The 15,548-nt window shown below is 41.7% G+C and overlaps 1 protein-coding gene and 1 long non-coding RNA gene across 12 annotated transcripts in view; one reads left to right on the top strand and one right to left on the bottom strand.

Annotated features, from left to right (window-relative positions):
- Nucleotides 1-15,548, top strand: part of sema6a (sema domain, transmembrane domain (TM), and cytoplasmic domain, (semaphorin) 6A) — a 98,046-nt gene that overhangs the window by 4,394 nt on the left and 78,104 nt on the right. The window contains exon 1 of one of the 11 annotated variants that reach the window (XM_073068975.1): nt 13,333-13,979. The exons of the other annotated variants lie outside the window; for them this stretch is intronic. The gene's annotated coding sequence lies outside the window, so the exon portion shown is untranslated. Of the gene's footprint in view, nt 1-13,332; nt 13,980-15,548 lie in introns of those variants that run through there. 11 annotated transcript variants of the gene reach the window in all.
- LOC140737306 (uncharacterized) lies at nt 1,596-11,805 on the bottom strand. Its single transcript, XR_012101096.1, has 3 exons — nt 11,047-11,805; nt 7,978-8,140; nt 1,596-2,607 (listed from the first exon to the last, which is right to left on the bottom strand). It is a non-coding gene; the product is annotated as an uncharacterized lncRNA (long non-coding RNA).

Raw genomic sequence — 15,548 nt, 5'->3', positions numbered from 1 at the left:
CCGTTTTATTAGATGTTTACATTTGAAGTCTAAATTGTTCCAAAGGTAGACCTTTGTTTTAGTCGGCACTTGGCTGTAAAGTATTTCCATTGGATGTGCATTCTGAAGCTTGCAGTAATATTTTCCTGCAGTCAACAAGGTATCTAAAGCTGTCAGCAGACTTTTGATTCCTTGTGATTTATCAAAATACAGGCTGTAGAGTTTTAAATTTCAGCTGTGTTCTACGGTTACTTAAATCATTTTTATGGTGTACTGTAAGACTGCAATTTTAGGAAGCAATTTTCAATGAATAAATTATGTTATTTTTATGGCACAGGTGAAGACCATGGAACCCTTTGTGTCCATGTCTGGTCTGTGTAAAGCAATCCAATCACCTTTCAGGGTCTTCTCCAACCTTTGCTGTAACCATCCCATAATATTTTCAGTACATCTTTTTACATACTATGCATGGAAAACTCAGTTTTCTTGCATGTAAGGAGATTTCCCTCTCACCTTCTCTCCTTACCTGCCTATCATCTCCCTCCCTCTCGTGCTCCTCCCCCTCACCTGTCAGATTCCCCCTTCTCCAGCCCTGTACCTCTTTCACCAGTCAACTTCCCAACTCTTTACTTCACCCCTCCCCCTCCCAGTTCCACCTATCTCCTCGTGTTTCTTCCTCCCCACCCCCCCACCCCACTTTCTTACAATGACTCCTCATCTCTTTTTCCAGTGACCTGATGAAGGGTCTCAGCCCAAAATGTCAACTGTACTCTTTTTTTCCATAGATACGGCCTGGCTTGTGGAGTTCCTCCAGCATTTTGTGTGTGTTGCTACATTCAGTACAGTCACTTCAGTAAACATAACAATAAGAGTGCAAAGATTTCTTCAGGGTAGAAACAGAATCACATGTGTATGTCACAAAATTAGTTTTGTTTCAGCAGTATAGTGCAGGACATTAAAGAAAATCACTAAGTTATGATAAAAGGGTAAATAAATATACAGGGCTAAAGAGGAACCGTGAAGTAGTGTTCGAAGGTTCCTGAACCATTTGGAAATCTGATGGTAGAGGGGAGGAAGTTGTTCTTAAAATGTTGAGTGTGTGACTTCAGGCTCCTGTCTCACCTCCCTGAATGGTAGTAATGGGAAGAGAACATGTTCTGGTTGTTCAGGGTCCTTAATGATAGGCGCTGCTTTTTGAGACACTGCCTTTTGAAGATGTCGCTGATGGGGGGAAAATTTGTACCCATGATGAAGCTGGCTGAGTCTTTAACTCTCTGCAGCCTCTTTCAATCCCGTGCCTTGGAACCTCCATACCAGCTGGTGATGCATCCAGTCAGAATGCATCTGTAGAAATTTGCTAGGGCCTTTTATGACACACCAAATCTCCTTAAACTCATGCTGAGCTCAGGATGAGTTCAACCTGCTGAGCTCCAGGATAGGTCCTCTGAGATGTTGACATCGAAGAACTTGAATCTGCTCACCGTTTCCACAGCTGGCCTCTCAATGAGGATTGCTGTGAATTCTGCCAACTTCCCCTTTCTGAAATTCATAATCAATTGCTTGGTCTTGTTGGCATTGAGTGCAAGGTTGTCATTGCAACACCACTCAACCAGCAGATCTGTCTTGATACTGCACGCCTCCTCATTGCCATCTGAGATTCTGCCAACAATGATGGTGCTGTTAGCAAATTTAGAAATGGCAATTGAGCAGTGATTCTGAAAATGGTATGAATAGCTAATATCATGTACAGACTTGTACATTGTTTGTGTATGTTCTGTTGAAATTTTTTCCTTGTTACTTCATTTACCAGTAAAGGTGAAATGTCAACATATGGTCTAATATGAGGGCTATGTTTCTTTAGCAAAGATGGAGTGATTGATATACTTTATTGTGTGCCTTGTCCTTGAATAAGTCTACCTTTGTATTTTATAAGTAATCCCATGAGGCTGATAGTCAGTGTTTGAGTCTGCACCTTTTCTGTTAATGGTAAAATTTGGCATCTAATAACTTTTAATCAGATGCAAGTATCATAAATCAGATTTACCAAACATCAACATGCAGAATCCTCACCAGCAGCGCAAAGCCTTTTAATATCCCACTGAGTGTGAATTTTAATCATGTAATGAAGTAGAACCAATTCACTGGCAGGATGAAAGAAGTTATCCATCTGTGTGTGCAAAGCTGCAGGCAAGGCAAAAAAAAACTTTGAACACTTTTTAAGTGAGTTAGTGCATGGAATGCCCGGGCTAATGTAATCTCTGTGCAACACAGTAGTTGTTAATTATTGGCTGCACAAAGATGCTCCAAACAAAATAGAAATAATTTATTTTCCTACAAATGATAAAATCAACCTCCTGGGCTTTCAAAACAAAATAAATGGGATAAATAAACCTTCAGCAAATTAATACAAGAACATCGAAGGAAGGCTTGTTTTTTCATAGCAACTTAAATACCCCTTTTCAAATGTCTCAAAGTGCTTCTGTGATCTAGGAAACATGACCATCTATTTGTAAGGTTTTAGAAATTGTATCAAAGTTTACTGAAAAAAAAACAAATATTGTCAGCACTCCACAATCCATTACCCTGTGTTTCTTCCTAAATCGTGCCATGTGAATTTCTTGCATAAGTCTAAAAAAAACGAACATCTTATCATCTTGTTGCTAAAGCAATACACTTGACAATGTAGCACTCCATCTGTACCACACTGGAATTTTATGCTCAGGAGCTGAGATTACAATGAATAGAGTCCTGTCTGAGAACAGCCTGTTGCAATTCCAACGTAATATTTAGGTCTGCATTGCTTTAGTTTTACATAAGCTTTAGTTAAGTTAGTAATTACAAAGATTGCATTACTTGGTTGATTTTGTTACAATGTATTCAACCCCAGCAAATTTTACATCTGAAGTATTTGAACTGATGAAACAGCAATGCCATAACAAAACTACAACTATATTTCCAATAGCAGCAGGATTTTGATGCCAGCCTAAATGATTTCCCACTGCTGTCTGTAAGGAGTTTGTACACTCTCCTCGTGACCATGTGTGTTTCCTCCTGGTGCTCCAGTTTCCTCCCACAGTCCAAAGACGTACCAATTGGTATGTCATTGCAATTTGTCCCATGATTAGACTAGAGTTAAATTGGGGGTTGCTAGGCGATGCAGCTTGAAGACCCTATTCTATACTGTATATCAATAAATTTTAAATATAATAACTATTTCAGAAGATAAAATATGGTTTAACTCTGCACTGCTCAGATTTGGTTAATAAAAATTAAGCCATACATTTTTTAACAATATGAAGGTTAAATGTTTGATTGAAGCTGAAAGAACAAAAATGAGAGCTGGTCAAATACTACAGTAGGATTTTGAAAGAGTCTCTGCTCGTAGGTAGGTAATGGATTGGTCTCAGTTGTGATGCCTCCCCGGCGAAATACAACGGCAATTCGTGAGAACAATTAATACCAATGAATCTTGTTGGCTTATATCTAATATAGTCGATGTTTTTCTGTATTTGGGAAAAAGAAAAGATAACATACATTCTGTGGCCACTTTATTAGGTATACTTGTACACCTGCTTGTTAATGCAAATATCTTATCAGCCAATCATATGGCAGCAGCTCAATGCATAAAAGCATGCAGACATGGTCAAGAGGTTCGGTTGTTGTTCAGAACAAACATCAGAATGGGGTAGAAATTTGTAGGCTGAAGGGCCTATATTTTGTGGGTCGAAGGGCCTGTATTGTACTGTAGGCTTTTTTTCTATGTAAATGTGATCTAAGTGACTTTGACCATGGAATGATTTTTGGTGCCAGATGGGATGATTTGAGTATCTCAGAAACTGCTGATCTCCAGGATTTTCATGCCCACTCTCTGGAGTTTACAGAGAATGGTGCGAAAACAAAAATAAAATATCCAGTGAGTGGCATTTCTCTGGGTGAAAATGCCTTGTTAATGAGAGAGGTCAGAGGAGAATGGCCAGACTGGTCCCAGCGGACAGGAAGGCAACCGTAACCCAAATGCATTACAACACTAGTGTGCGGAAGAGCATCTCTGAATGCACAACGTATCGAACATTGAAGTGGATGGGCTACAGCAGCAACAAACCATGAACATACGGAAATACACTCAGTGGCCACTTTATAAAGAACAGGGGGTACCTAATAAAGTGGCCACTGAGTGTATATTTGAGTGTCAGCACACTACATTTTCTTTAATTGGTTTTGTCTACCTAACTTGAAGAGTTCTAGATAAAAATCTGCAGATTTCACGGAAACCTGTGCATTATATTTGCCAGGGTGAGGTTTAACCTTAAAGACAACATTTTGTGGGTTTTGGCAAAAACACAATTTCCTAATCACTGTGAAGAACATAACTGTCAAAGGTATCTTTAAATTACATGTAACCGGAAATTTCTCAATTGGTGCCATTCACCATAAAGATGTCAGGCGTTAGTTACACTGGTAACTGTTAATAAAATGTAGACCTTGAGCAAAGGAAGCTGTAAATGAAAAACAGGGTGTGGGGGGGTGGGAGGGATTTGTAGCAGCTAGCAGGCACACTGCCCTCAAACGGCCGAGGCTTCTCACTGCAGTTAGTAGGAAGCACCTGGTACAAGAATGCATGTTGTTATAGTAATTATAATCACTTTTATCATTGCACTCCTTGGCTCAAGAAAAACAAATAATGGGAACTGTACTGTGCACAAGCTGCATAATGCATTATGTTTGCCTAAGTAAGTAACTCCAAATCAGAAACACGTAGATTTCTCCTTCCGGTAAAAAAAAATCCCTCTCCCTCTCCTCTTCTATTCCCCACTCTGGCTGCTTACCTCTTCTTGCTATCACCTCCCCCGGTGCCCCTCTTCCTTCCCTTTATCCTGTGGTCCACTCTTCTCTCCTATTGGCTTCCTTCCTCTCCAGTCCTTTACTTTTCCTACCCACCTGGCTTCACCTTCTAGCTATCCCCCTTCCCCTCCACCCACCTGTTTATTCTGGCATCTTTCCCCTTCCTTTCCAGTCCTGATGAAGCGTCTCGGACCAAAACGTTGAGTATTTATCATTTCCATAATGCAGCCTGTCCAGCTGTGTTCCTCCAGCATTTTGTGTGAGTTCCATGTGGACTTAGTTGTTTTGCTGTGATAGGAGGCTGAGAAATTTCATTACAAAATTACAAATAGGAATGATGCCTTGAAAGAAATAATGCTACTGTCTCCAATCAAGAACAGTTGTGATTTCTTTAAATATTGGCACTTGCCTCATGAGTATGGTACGTGCCAGCAAAGTTTGATTTCTATTCTTCTCCTAACCTCTCATGTGGGGAGGAGAAGCTCCATGATTATGTTACTTGATGATGTACCAGCCAGCAAAGTTTAATTTCCACTTTTCTCCCCTAACCTCCCATATGAGAAGGGGGGTGGTCAAGAAGAGCTCCACTTACACTTAAAATGAAAGTTGGCATTCGTGAATCCAACAGTGGATAAAGCTGTCTGTCATCTTCAACAAGTAGATGGTTTAATCAAAAAGGAACTTCAAAAGTTAATTTATTATCGAAGTATGTATATATCACCTGTGATTCTTTTCTTGTGAACATTCACAACAGAACCAAGAAGTAAAATAGAATCAATGAACAGTACATACAAACAACAAACATGCAACCGGATTTTTAATCTCCCTCCTTTATTCCAATTAGTCACCCTCTTTTATTTGGCCATTCAGTCATTCAAATACCTGCTCAAACGAGCTGACACTGAGCCCATTGTCTAATTAAGTAGACAATGTCTAATTATGAAGCTGAAAGATAAAATAACTGTTACTTTAGAATTTGAAAATGTCAATCATTGAAATCATGTTCTTTCAAGGTAGCTGTGAATTGGTCCTGAATTTTATTAAATATATTTTGCTTCTCTGTCTTGGTACAATTATCGATTTGCAACATCCAGTAGGTGACAATCTGCTTGTTGATTAGTATATTCAAAAAATCTAGAGTCCAGGTTTTTTGACTTAGCCTACTTAGATATCTGTGCTAACTTGTCTAAAATGGACAAATTTACACTACTCCAGTCTAATCTTTGTTGTCACCACCCGAACTACAAATAGGTATCCCAAGAAGTATTCTGTTATACAAGTTGGAGTACACACTCCTTAACCTGACAGAAAGTTTCCTGTAATGAAGGAGTCTAGGAACAGAGGGCACAACCTCAGAATAGAAAGATGTCCCTTTAAAACAGATATAAGGAGGAATCTTAGCCAGAGGATGGTGAATCTGTGGAATTCATTGTCACAGATGGTCGTGGAGATCAAAACATTGGGTATTTTTAAAGCGAAGGTTAATAGGTTCTTGATTAGTAAGAGTGTCAAAAGTTACAGGGTAAAGGCAGGAAAATGGGATTGAGAGGGATAATAAATCAGCCATGATGGAATGGCAAGGCAGACTGGATGGGCCAAATCACCTGAATTATGCTTCTATGTCTGATAGACCTTAGAAAATATGTTGGATCCAAACATTGGCTGGATTGAAGCATATGCATCGTGAAAATTGTTGTAGCCTCTGAAATGTGGAATTATAGATTTAAATGATCATCATGGTATATAGGAGATATATCACCCTCCTCCTGCACTTATCTATCAATTGCAGAAGTTAAAATAAAAACGAAGCGTGCAATTAATAATTCAATCTGTGCACAGTCTATGCTTATTGGTGTTATATCTCAACTCTTGAGTATTAGGTGTAAGTGCTTGTCAAAATTTTGATTGGAAATCTATCTGATTTGAACACTTAGAAAAGCTCAAATATTTCATGAAGCTATAGCTATGCCCCATAATCTATTTGACATTAGTTCCCTGCAAATAGACTGGGACCATTAATTTTTCTGGTCCATTGTTCTCTTAAAGCATGCCAACCAGATGTGGGACAAATGTTTGTATATGTCCATAGTCTCCATACATAAATATATAATATTTAAATCTATATACATATGGCAAACACTTTCCATTTTGCAATTCCAAAATATCCTGCAAATGCTGAATAATTTTGGTGGTCATGTTCAGTCTGGACTGCAGCTCACATTGGGAGCAATCTCAACTGTTTTCTCCTTGAATAATATTGACGTTGGTGGTGTGCAGTGATCATTTTCTATAGAAAGTCCCTTTAATCAATCATAGTTTTGTTTATGTTGCATGGGGTGTCATATTTGAATATGAAGTTATTTGATTTTCTTTTTAGGGGTAAACCTTAGAATCGATTGAAATTTAAAGAAATTGACACCGAACTTTCATTCCCAGAAGCCACCAGAGATACATAGAGTCTGTAATTGTTCCAGCTTATTACAAATTGGCAAAACTTAGAATCTGTCCAAATGTCACCACTTTAAAGAGATGAGAAGCAATAAAGTGATTGTTTGATGTTTGTGTTACCTTTGTACTCAAGATGATAGTGTCTGTATTTTCTGCCAAAGCCACTATTTCACTTTACAAAATTCTGATCTCTGTTCATGTGGATTCGAGGAAAAGTTTCCTTTGTGCTGAAGCTGTGGTGAAATTATAAAGTCGCCTTTGTAATTGCTTTTGATTATTCTACATGGACGCATAGAGGAATCCATCTCCTGCTCGAAATACTGGCTGCATTATGCTCATGTACTGAAAGCAATGTGGCTCAGCATAGGCAGATCCTTATTTAAAAATCCTTTTGTTCCTAATGTGAGAATATTAACTCCTTGATGGAATATCCTGTATGTCAATCTCAGCTGCTTTATGTCAGGTGATCTGCGTTAAGTTTTACTGCTGTCAACAAGTTCCTTGACTACATTGGCAGCGCAGTAAACCCAAACCTGTTCACTCTTCATCGCGGTGCATTTGAAATGGGCCTTCCAGCCCAATGAGGCCACGCCACCCAATTACACGCACGTGATCAATTAGCTTACCAACCCGTACGCCGTTGGAACATGGGAGGAAACCGGAGCACCGGGTGGATGCAAACTCCTCGCATACAGTTTAGTTACTCACTTGACAATCTGTCCAGCTGGCAGCTCCTGCAATTGCCGCTGGTGCCAGACTGTCAGTCCCTGCCATTCCTTCGGATTCATCAGCTGCGTGGAGAGGGCTAACCTGCTGCATTGTAACAGTTTGCTCTCCATATCGTTCTGTCCTGGCTTGCATACTGGGCAATCTGTAGATTTAAGGTGTCAACATTTACAGTGAACAATATTAAAGCTTGTGTTTAATCTGAAGATCTCCAGCCACCCTGATCTTTTGTTTTGTATCTATTCTAAAATGCCACTCTAGTTGGATGCCGCAGTCATGTAAACAAATATTGAGCAAAGTGTAATCTGGGATTTTCATTGCTTGATTATTTATTATCCCTTGCATGGTTATGATGTAAATCAGTATGTTTACAAAGCCAAATGTGTGCAGGATACAAACAAAATACATTGACTGCTTTCAGTTCTTTTTAATGTGCTGTGTTTGAATTCTGTTTGGAGGAATTAATCCTGATCAAACACTGGGCATCAGCAATTCATACTAACAGCAAGTTGAGAGTGCCACCTAATGCCAGGCTCCCATGATCCAAATTATCAACAAGGCCAACATCAAAAGCTTGTGTGTGCACAAATCTCTTGGCAGACCGCTTTGACATTGCTATCAGCAAAACCGTAATGGTTGTGATAAATCAGGAATGTCATTTAATGTACATTGCATGCAGGAGTGTGGAAGTGTGTGTTACCTCTTGTCGGGGAAAGAGTAGTGAGGGCTAATAACTAGTAAGTAGGGGCATGGATTGTGCTAATGTGCTAATAGAGAACGGCAAAGAAAGCCCAGGGAACAGGGAATGCAGCAGTCAGTGATCACACCCAAGTTTCAGGAACTTCATTAGCATTGTTGGCAAGAGAAAATAGGATTTACTGTTGACCTGTTGATAATCACGTTATTCTGTAATCAGGACTTCATTAACTTTTTGTAACCGACATTCTGTGATGAAATTGGTAGTTTTACTGAGAATGTTAAAGCTGTACCGAATTCATGCTCAGATTAGCTTTGACTGGTTTTAAGATTTTTTAAAATGAATCTCCCGTTATTTCGAACACTGACTCCCCGTGGCCATTCATTTTGCTCCCACACCTTTGGTTCAACACGACCTTTCTCCGTAACGGGTCTCCTGGAAGGTAGTTTTGTCGTAGGTTGGTAGCATGTCGCGTTCACAAATGCAGGGTCCCGGTCCGCAGTCTTTGCCAGTTGTAATTAGCTTTTAAGGTGGGGCAAGGACCCAACTTCAAGGTGGCGTTACCAGGGCAACGTTTTTCATTGTGGTACAAGAGGAGATTGCACCTGCGGCAATCTAGAGCCACAAAGGTGCGTGGCACGGTAGCCTAGCGGCTAGCGTCGTGGCTCAATTCCCACCGCTGTCTGTCATGTTTTCATATTCTTCTCATAACTGTGTGGGTTTCCTCTGCCTGCTCCGGTTTCCTTCCACATTCCAAAGACCTAAAGCAGTGGTTCCCAACCATTTTTTGGCTATGCCCCACCTAATCACCTCTAAAATCCTGATGCCCCCTGTGGTGATATAATTATTATTATTCAAAAGGTGAACTCCTATTCACCTGGAGGAAGCCTAAAAGACCATTAACTTGGTTTAAACAAGCTTCCAAAGAACATGGCATTCATGAAAGAGAAAAATAAAAGAACCAAAGGACTGTTAAAGTTCTGAGGAAGAAATTGTAAAAAAAAGAACATTAAGTGATATTAAAATAATAATAATAAATAAAACAATGCCGATTCGTTTCTACAGCATACAAAGACAGATACACCGTTTAAAAGAGATGACGCAATGTACACACCTTCACACCACCAAGAACCGAAAGCTACTGCAAAAAGCAACATTGGCGCGACCTCGTATGAGTTTCTTACGCGTTTGGACTTGTTCATTCGTTCCTTCCTACATCAGTCAATTCATTAATTTAATTATGAAAGCCATTTGATGGTTGTAATGATGGTGATACACTATATATACAGTACATACGCAATTACACATGTACATACACACAAGTATTTTTATGTATGCATACTGTATATACACATATGTATTAACTCGCACACACACTCATACTCACAACAGACTTACTAGAAAAAATTCACTGTTAATAACTCATTCTCGAATTGCCCCCCCTTAAAAATCAAATTACCCCCCTGTGGGGCATACGCCCCACGTTGGGAACCACTGACCTACAGGTTAAGGGCTTGTAAGTGACGGGCATGCTATGTTGACGCCAGAAGCATAGCAACGCCCGTGGTCTACCCCCCAAGCACATACTCGGGCTGTGTTGGAATATCGACTGATGGATGCAAAGGACATTTCTCTGCGTTTCAATGTTTCCACGTGCATGTGTCAAGTAAAGAGAATTCCTCTTTCGATCTCAAAACGATCAGCTGAAGAAACCCTGAAGGTCCAGCAGGAGATGTGGGCGGTGAAGGAATTGTCAGCATTTCGGGTTTAAACCCGGCAATCAGTCCTTTGTTGCAGATCGTTTGCTGCGGCAGGTAATAGTAGGGTATCGAGCTTGCTCAGAGGGTGATTTAAGTCGCACATGAGGAAAGAATTCCGAACCACTGCATCTTGTACCGCCGTGGGTGGAAAGAAGGGCGTGGTTATTTATTGGGTTCTGGAAGTTGTTTGAACATCGAAGCATTGCTGGCCGGAACAAACTACATGCGGTTTTTAGTTGTAACTGGTGATTTGGAACGAATAACTGTGTGAATGGTGGCACATAGCTCACCCGACCCGCACGCCCCTGGATACCGACCGAGGCACAAACAGAAGCAGTTCTGTAGTACCGCGGAGTTTCTGAGCTACAGGAGTTGGGAGTGGGGGGCATTAGTGCCCACCGCAGCCCCCTCCCCCCAGGCACTTGAAACACTCAGTGATGTAAACTTTGAATCTGCCTGGGTCTTACAAGCATCTGCGAGCACAATTAGAACTATTTGGAATCTGACTTTGAATTACCTTCCGCTCCACACGCCTGAAAGGCGGATACAAAATACAGCGGGTAATAGGCACCCTAGCATTAATAAAAGTCTTACTTTTGAAGAAAAGCTCCGCTGAAGCCCATTTACCCTCCAGGCGCCCGTGTGTTGCGCGGAAATGGAGTAGGATTTTTAAAGCTCTTTTCATGTGTTAATGGTGATTGTTTACAAACCCAAAATATCTCGCTCGTCAGCTCCGCGTTGTCACAGTGGGCGCAGTGACTATTGCGAAGGGAGCGAGTTCCTCGCTGGGAACACGGGTTCTGTCGCGGCGCGGAGCGTGCTTCGCTTGCAGAGCCGGGCGCTGTCTCCCTTTGTTCGCTGCTTTCCTGGGAAGCATCTTCTCTCTTTTTTTCCCCCCGAGCGCGAATAATCACGAGAAGTCCCAATCTTCCCCCCCCCCATTTGAAAGGCCGGCATTTGAGATCGCTCGTTCTTTATTAGGGGAGGAGGGGAAGTGGGAAACAAAAGAGTGTTTGGTCATCTGATTGTTATCAGAAATAAAGGCCAACATTAATCCTGTTTGCATGTGGTTTTGCACAATAAGAGTCCATTCGTGACGTGCCGTAAACCACGAACTTCTTACACATTGCTGAGGTACCATGTGCAGGAGGACGAACGGGAGGATGTGCCCGTTCGCTTCAGTTTCACAACCTGCCAAACCCTTGCGCGGCTCACAGAAACCTCCCCGTTTCAATAGGAATCGGCGCTGCTGGACCCGAATGGGCAGCGGCTTAAACAACCTAAATTGTCTCTCTGCGTTTTGGCAAAGATACCACTCGTTTGATTCTGCGTTATATGGGCGAACTGCAATGGTAGGATAAATGAGGAAAAATTGACAAGAGGACTCTCCATCTTTGTTTCTTTTTAATCGTGTTTATTAAAGCGCTTTTTTTGACTTAATTTCGTCAGCTTTTAGCCCAAGTTTTTTCCAAGCTGATTGATAAACAGATTGCAATTATAAATCATACAACGCTCATTGGAACGCCCTTTTAAATTGAAGAAACTGATGAGAAATCGACCCGCGCATTGTCGATGTGGACAGAGCTGTGATAAATTAGTCTGAAGTCTCAGCTACATCATTGCCGCCAATCCCAAATGGACGTGCAGGCACTGATTTTGTGGGGTCAGGTGGCGTGATTAAATACACTTGTCTCCAACTTACTTTGGTAAAATAAATCGGTGCCGATGGATTCCGAGTTTCAGCAGCCTAAATTGTCTGACAAGTGAGATTCTACCCGTTTCTCGCTGCCGGTAGCTTAAATATTTCACGCCGGGTAGGGGCAGATAAATGTAGAACAAATATAAATTTACCAACGTTTCTGCCACTGGGGGAGTGCAGAGGGGAGAATAACCGCCTGAATTAGCTCTTGTGTTTATTAAAAATTTACTGTAGGTTAAAGCATGTACAAAAGTCTTGAGATAAATTCAGGATTAAAGGCTTGTCTGCTCCCCGAATATGCGGTGCAGGAGTCCGCCGAATCGTTTAAATCGTAAGTGGAACTCCTGACCGCTATGCTACTGATTTGGAACTCTTGTTCGATCATTGAAGCAACTCTGTAGGAAACGAATGCACCCAGGACACCATTTATTCGCTTTCTCTCCATATTCATTGGTTTCTCGATCTGGAGAAGGATTTTGGATGTCTGATTTTTTTTTAAGGCGGACCCGTTCCAGCAAACAGCGACCCTCCAGAGAGAGCGCGCGCAAGAGTTTTTAGTGTTTGTGTACTTTGCTTTGCAATCTCATTGGAGCCTCAGCCACTCGTTTGTAACAAGTAATGTCAACTGAACGACAACTATTCGCCCCGATCGATTAGAAAAACAATAGCAGGCGACTAAAAGGCAGCACCGCTATCAATCACACTAAATAGTGCTCCACTTGTCTTTAGCACTAATAGTTATGACTCCTGAATTTTGTAAACTTTAAGGACATCGCACGATGCGGGAGATCAGGATGGTAAAGGACAAAGAAGCTGGTGGTTTGTATAAAATCCATCTGCTGGAACAACTCCCTTACCTGTGAGAGGCAGCGAAATGAGCGGAGGCTATAATTCTGAGGCGCCTGGAATTGGTGACATAGATACTCATTCATGTGTAAGCACGACACCTAGTGTAATTCATAGATGGCCGGAAATGAAACTTAATCAAATATTGCTTCTGTTCAACAATTTAAAATCATTTCAATGTTAGTTCTTGTAAATTCGTTTGTATTTTTTCTCCCTTTTCTCAGGATTTATAGATCAGAATTGAAAAAAAGTATTTGCTAGAAATATCAGTTGGACTCACTGTCAAGAAAGATCGTGCCACCGGTTCGCTTTTAAGTATGTGATTGATTAAGCAGCGCTTCCTGTTCCAGGACAATTCAAGTGCTCCCACAACCAAAGTGCTGTTTATTGAAAAGTGGTTGAATGGTGCAGCCAACAGGAAAGACCACTTTTCTTTAATGAGAGCGCATTGCGGGATTATCCCACCTTTGGGGATGGTGCCGGCGGGGGGGGTATTTCAGAGCCACCTGAACCAGCAGACGATGCTGGTACTTTAACACTGCATCTAAAACGTGAGCTCCAGCACCGACCCTCCTGCCACCCTCGTGGTACTGACAAGTACCGTGTGAGGTTTTCCAAAGAACACAGGACTGGGTGACCCAGTTAGGGACAGAGGCAGCTTTAATGCGATCACTCGAGTCGAGTATGATATCCTTCTAAGGGGTTATTTCCTGAATTGAGAACGTCTGGATGCGAAATTGTTTAACGCGGGAGTACTGGTGCACGGGCAGACACCACACATACCCTGACAGATCGGGGCCGGGGTCCAGTAGCATGGAATGCAAGACAACCGGGGGCCCCGCAGCCTTCCTCCGCCTTCACTGCCGTGGTGATGTCGTGCCAGCACCATTGGATCGCTGTTCTGGACCTTCTTGACCCTGCCCCTACCAAGAGCTAAGCTCCGGATGGCATCGGGATCACAAGCCTCCCCACCCGTGACAAGGTGATGATCCTCTATGGCTAAGTATAACGTTAAAGCCCTATAGCTTCGTGGAATGGAAACCGGTTAAGTTTACATAAGGTCATTCCTGATGAAGGGTCTGGGCCCAAAACGTCGACTGTGCTCTTCTCCATAGATGCTGCCTGGCCCTGCTGAGCTCCTCCAGCATTTTTGTGTGTGTGGCTTGGATTTCCAGCATCTGCAAATTTCCTCTTTTTTGTGATAGGGTCACAGTTGCTGTCCAGAAAGCAGTGACTCCTGTTGTAAGTACTTGGTGCAGGTGAATTTAAGTCCATCCAAATAGGTGTACAGTAATACTGTATCAAATGTTATTCTGTAATCCCATTTGCAAGGACTACAATCTTGTCTTAGGGTTTGGAGGCTTGCATGCCTTAATGACCTGGAGGGCTATGTTGGCTGGATTCAGAGCCTTGTGCTTTGACTCTTAGTAGGGTCACCCATGCCAAACAGGTTAAAGGGTAGAGACTAGACTAAGGGCAGTCCACTAGTCCACCAGGTTCGAAGGTTGAGCTCAGGGCTAAAAGCCTTGACAGGTCAAAAAATTGTTACAGAAACAGCAATGAAGAGTGCTGCTATATCTGCGTGTAGACGGAGATGGAGGACCTTCATTGATGCCCTAAATGGTAGCCGCATTACAGGCAGCAGCTAATCCCATTTACAAACACAAGGGTGTCATTGAAGACTAAATGCATTGTTAGTCCAAGAGAAATGTATCCGGCTTTAAAAATCTTTTGGCTTTACTGTCTTCCTCAATTCCAAACTATCCAAAACACCTGTATTAGTTTGATCATTTGAAGCAATATTCATTTGTCTCAAACTGATTCTGAAATGGTACATGTTTCACAAAGTTATTTGGAACTTGACTGAGAAAATTCATAAGGATGCTTGTTTTTTTTCAAGCATTACTTCACTCAGTGGCCACTTAAAACACATCTGTACATTTACTTGTTAATGCAAATACCTAATCAGCCAATCATGTGGCAGCAACTCATGTGTAAGTGCATACAGGCATAGTCAAGAGGTTCGGTTGTTGTTGAGTCAAACATCAGAATGGGGAAGAAATGTGACTTTGACTGTGGAATGAGTGTTTGGTGCCATACGGGGTGGAGTGTCTCAGAAACTGCTAATCTCCTGGGATTTTCAAGCACAGTAGCCTCTAGAGTTTGCAGAGAATGGTACGAAAAACAGAGAAAAAAATCCAGGGAGCAGCAGTTCTCTGCTTTGTTAGATGCCTTGTTAATGAGAGAGGTCACAGGAGAATGGGCAGACTGGTTCAAACTGACAGAAAGATGACAGTAACTCAAATAACCATACATTACAACAGTGGTGCGCAGAAGAGCATCTCTGAATGCACAACACATCAAACCTTGAGGTGGATGGGCTACAGGAGCAGAAGACCATGAACATACACTTAATGGCCATTTTATTAGGTATGGGGGGTATCTAATAAAGTGGTCCCTGAGTGTATATTGGTTTACTGTTTCTCTGTTTGCTTACAGTCCAGAAGACCTCAGATGTCTGCTCCAAGTAACTGCATAGCAAGTACTGTGG

Source organism: Hemitrygon akajei, chromosome 2 (genome assembly GCF_048418815.1).
Source record: "Hemitrygon akajei chromosome 2, sHemAka1.3, whole genome shotgun sequence".
Taxonomy (NCBI): Eukaryota; Metazoa; Chordata; class Chondrichthyes; order Myliobatiformes; family Dasyatidae; genus Hemitrygon; species Hemitrygon akajei.
Note: the sequence above shows the minus strand (reverse complement) of the source record. Positions and strands in the feature narration are given on the sequence as shown.